This window comes from Salvelinus sp. IW2-2015, unplaced genomic scaffold (genome assembly GCF_002910315.2).
Source record: "Salvelinus sp. IW2-2015 unplaced genomic scaffold, ASM291031v2 Un_scaffold4099, whole genome shotgun sequence".
NCBI classification, from domain to species: Eukaryota; Metazoa; Chordata; class Actinopteri; order Salmoniformes; family Salmonidae; genus Salvelinus; species Salvelinus sp. IW2-2015.
Genome location: NW_019945371.1, coordinates 3,510 through 8,477, shown reverse-complemented (window position 1 = coordinate 8,477; position 4,968 = coordinate 3,510). Strand labels below are relative to the sequence as shown.

General features: G+C 47.7%; 1 pseudogene; it reads left to right on the top strand.

Moving 5' to 3' along the window:
• Positions 1 to 32: 32 nt before the first annotated feature.
• Positions 33 to 2,071, top strand: LOC139026196 (protein naked cuticle homolog 2-like; annotated as a pseudogene).
• The last annotated feature ends 2,897 nt before the right edge of the window (positions 2,072 to 4,968 follow it).

Sequence of the window (4,968 nt, the reverse complement as noted above, 5' to 3'; positions counted from 1 at the left end):
TAATATCAATGTCATCTTTTTTTATTTTGACCCATCTACCAATAGGTACAAAAGCTCCCTGGTCTTTGTGGTTGAAGCTGTGTTTGAAATTCACTGCTTGACTGAGGGACCTAACAGATAGTTGTACAGTATGTGGGGGTACAGAGATGAGGTCGTCATTAAAACATCATGTTAAACGCTATTATTGCACACAGAGTGAGTCCATAGAACTTATATGGGACTCTCCTCTCTCTCTCTCTCTCTTTTACTCTCTCTATTCTTCTCTCTCTCCCTCCTCCAGGATCCACCCCTCCTCCGCCCCCAGGAGACCCATGTGCGGACCTCCCAGTCCCAGAACCGCTCCGTTCCCAGGAGCCCGAGGCCCACGCCGCCCACGCCCACCAGCGCCGCTCGCAGGTCATCAGTGAGAACTACAGCCCTCTAGAAGCCCGGGTCGGGGCGCGTCACACTTCCTCAAGTCCCCCAAAGGAACATCTAAAGGAGCGGCGTTGGAGGGACCAATGGGGAATTGAAAGGGGCAAGTCCAGTAATACCACACTGGGGGGCATTACCTCCTCAGCCTCCTCCTCTCCAGACCCTGCTGCATACAGGGAACTCCTCATCTGGGGGTCACGGAGGTCAGGATGTGTACCACCTCCCCTTCTCCAGCCACCACCAGCACCCTCTGCAGCACAGCCACAGCAAACGGCTCCGGGCCAAAGCCAGGGAGGGTCAGGGCCTGTCCCCGTCCAAAACRCCCCTGTCACCTCACTYCAATMCCCAGCATCAGTATCAGCAGCAGCATCAGCATCAGCATCAGCAGCATCAGCAGCAGGCTCCCCCGCCTCCCCCTTGTCTTGAGAGGGAGAAGGAGAGGGAGCAGGGGTCTGGGTCCTTTGTGTTGCCTCTGGTGCAGCGTCACGAGCACCGCCACCACCACGAACACCACCATCACCACCACTACCACCACCACCACCAGACATGACCCAATAGGACCCCAGTCACAGTAACAGTCAGAGACTGAGAGACCTTTAAAGGACCGACTGACCACACCCGTCTGTCTGAAGAAGGACTCAACCTCCTCACCCAATGGGAATGTCTCCGCTTCTGTCCTGAGGCTGCCCAATCTGAGATGGCACCCTATTCCCTATATAGTGCACTACTTTTGACCAGAGCCCTATTGGTTAGCCCTAACTCTAACCCTGTAGACGTTTGCCAAATGTAGTGCACTATATAACAAGGTGCCATTCACGCAGCCCAGGATCTGAACCCTCCTCCATTTTGTGCCAGACAGGCTGCCAGAGCCAGACAGTTTCCCTGAGATATCCTGGGATCAGACACACTGATGGAAACTGGAGTGTGGCTGACTTGAATGCTGTGGGTATTCCATTGTAAAGGGTTGCTGAAGACACGGTGGTGCAGTTTTGTAAGACGTTTTCTATGGCACAGTTCTGAATCTGAATCAAATGAGTTTAAACGTCCTGCTGGACTAAGCTACTCCTCTCTACACATGGACCAAGCTACTCTACACATGGACCAAGCTACTCTACACATGGACCAAGCTACTCTACACATGGACCAAGCTACTCTACACATGGACCTTCACAAAGGGAGACCAGATACAGTACAGCTCTATGTGGACAGAGGTCAGAGGTCATCAAAAGTGACATCATTTCCTCCTTGGTGTTAACCCATAGATTTGCTTGTTCCCAGAAACTAAGTACTGTCTCCTTCGTCCCAAATGGTACACTATTCCATTTTATAGTGCACTACCTTTGACCAGGGCTCATAGGGCTCTAGTCTAAAGTAGTGCACTATTTAGGGAACAGCGTGACATTTGGGACATTACCTCTCCGTCAGAGTGGGTTGTGTGTCTTGTGTGTACGAGAGCTTTCMTCCCAACGGTGTATCTCAGGTGTCAGGTGCTGCTCCTTAGCTGTTCTCTCTACTACTTCCTCATTGGAACCGGAACCCTGCTGTTGGGCTTCCAGAACCAGAGGAACAATATCAAATCACCACTGCCAGTTTTAATGCAAAAAATACCTAGCTATAATAAGCATTCACTTCTATATATGTATACACATTTTACTGTATAATTTAGTACACTAGTCTCTAACTCTGCATACTACCTGCCATTACCCTTCAGATAGTACACTAGTCTCTAACTCTGCAACTACCTTCCTTCCTTCAGATAGTACACTAGTCTCTAACTCTGCAGACTTCCTTCCATACCCTTCAGATAGTACACTAGTCTCTAACTCTGCAGACTTCTTCATACCCTTCAGATAGTACACTGTCTCTAACTCTGCAGACTCCCTTCCATACCCTTCAGATAGTACACTAGTCTCTAACTCTGGCAGACTTCTTCCCATACCCTTCAGATAGCACACTAGTCTCTAACTCTGCAGACTACCTTCCATACCCTTCAGTAGTACACTAGTCTCTAACTCTCAGACTACCTTCATACCTCAGATAGTACACTAGTCTCTAACTCTGCAGACTCCTTCCATACCCTTCAGATAGTCACTAGTCTCTAACTCGCAGACTACCTTCATACCCTTCAGATAGTACACTAGTCTCTACTCTGCAGACTACCTTCCATACCTTCAGATAGTACACTAGTCTCTAACTCTGCAGACTTCCCTCCATTACCTTCAGATAGTACACTAAGTCTCTAACTCTGCAGACTACCTTCATACCCTTCAGATAGTACACTAGTCTCTAACTCTGCAGACTCTTCCATACCCTTCAGATAGTACACTAGTCTCTAACTCTGCAGACTTCCTTCCATACCTTCAGATAGTACACTAGTCTCTAACTCTGCAACTTACCTTCCATACCCTTCAGATAGTACACTAGTCTCTAACTCTGCAGACTTCTTCCATACCCTTCAGATAGTACACTAGTCTCTAACTCTGCAGACTACCTTCCATACCTTCAGATAGTCACTAGTCTACATCTGCAGACTTCCTTCCATACCTTCAGATAGATACCTAGTCTCTAACTCTGCAGACTACCTTCCATCCCTTCAGAGTACTAGTCTCTAACTCTGCAGACTACCTTCATACCCTTCAGATAGTACACTAGTCTCTAACTCTGCAGACTACCTTCCATACCCTTCAGATAGTACACTAGTCTCTAACTTGCAGACTACCTTCCATACCTTCAGATAGTACACTAGTCTCTAACTCTGCAGACTCCTTCCATACCTTCAGATAGTACACTAGTCTCTAACTCTGCAGACTCACCTTCCATACCCTTCAGATAGTAACACTAGTCTCTAACTCTGCAGACTACCTCCATACCCTTCAGATAGTTACACTAGTCTCTAACTCTGCAGACTTCTTCCATACCCTTCAGATAGTACACTAGTCTCTAACTCTGCAGACTTCCTTCCATACCCTTCAGATAGTACACTATTCTCTAACTCTGCAGACTACTTCCATACCCTTCAGATAGTACACTAGTCTCTAATCGCAGACTACCTTCCATACCCTTCAGATAGTACACTAGTCTCTAACTCTGCAGACTCCTTCCATACCCTTCAGATAGTACACTAGTCTCTAACTCTGCAGACTACCTTCCATACCCTTCAGATAGTACACTAGTCTCTAACTCTGCAGACTACCTTCCATCCCTTCCATACCTTCAATGTCACTAGTCTTAACTCTGCAGACTACCTTCCATACCCTTCAGATAGTACACTAGTCTCTAACTCTGCAGACTTCCCTTCCATACCCTTCAGATAGTACACTAGTCTCTAACTCTGCAGCTACCTTCATACCTTCAGATAGACACTAGTCTCTAACTCTGCAGACTCCCTTCCATACCTCAGATAGTACACTAGTCTCTAACTCTGCAGACTACTTCTATACCCTTCAGATAGTACACTAGGTCTCTAACTCTGCAGAACTTCCCTTCCATACCCTTCAGATAGTACACTAGTCTCTAACTCTGCAGACTTCATCTTTAGGCAATACTAGCCAGTTGTCATTGAAGGCAACTACAGATAAACCTCTCTTTCAAACTTGTTGCAAGTGTCTGCTAACACAGATAGATACACACACATGCATGCTCCTATTGAGTCAGTTACAAGAGCAGTCCAACTGCTGCACAGGTCACATCCATGACCACTGTCTAAACCTGCCAATCAGACAGCAGAGCTCTACCCTGCAATCAGACAGCAGAGCTCTAAACACCTGCAATCAGACAGCAGAGCTCTATAACCCTGTCAATCAGACAGCAGAGCTCTAAACCCTGCCAATCAGGACAAGCAAAGCTCTACACCCTGTCAATCAGACAGCAGAGCTCTAAACCCTGTCAATCAGACAGCAGAGCTCTAAAACCCTGCCAATCAGACAGCAGAGCTCTACACACCTGCCAATCAGACAGCAGAGCTCTAAACCCTGTCAATCAGACAGCAGAGCTTCATACACCCTGTCAATCAGACAGCAGAGCTCTAAACCTGTCAATCAGGCAAGCAGAGCTCTAAACCCTGCACATCAGACAGCAGAGCTCTACACCCTGTCAAGCAGACACAGAGCTCTTAAACCCTTGTCAATCAGACAGCAGAGCTCTAAACCCTGTCAATCAGACAGCAGAGCTCTAAACCTCCATCAGACAGCAGAGCTCTAACCCTGTCAATCAACAGCAGAGCTCTAAACCCTGCAATCAGACAGCAGAGCTCTAACCCTGTCAATCAGACAGCAGAGCTCTAAACCCTGTCAATCAGACAGCAGAGCTCTACACCCTGTCAATCAGACAGCAGAGCTCTCAACCCTGTCAATCAGACAGCAGAGCTCTACACCCTGGCCAATCAGACAGCAGAGCTCTAAACCCTGTCAATCAGACAGCAGAGCTCTAAACCCTGTCAATCAGACAGCAGAGCTCTAAACCCTGCAATCAGACAGCAGAGCTCTACACCCTGCAATCAGACAGCAGAGCTCTACACCCTGCAATCAGACAGCAGAGCTCTACCCTGTCAATCAG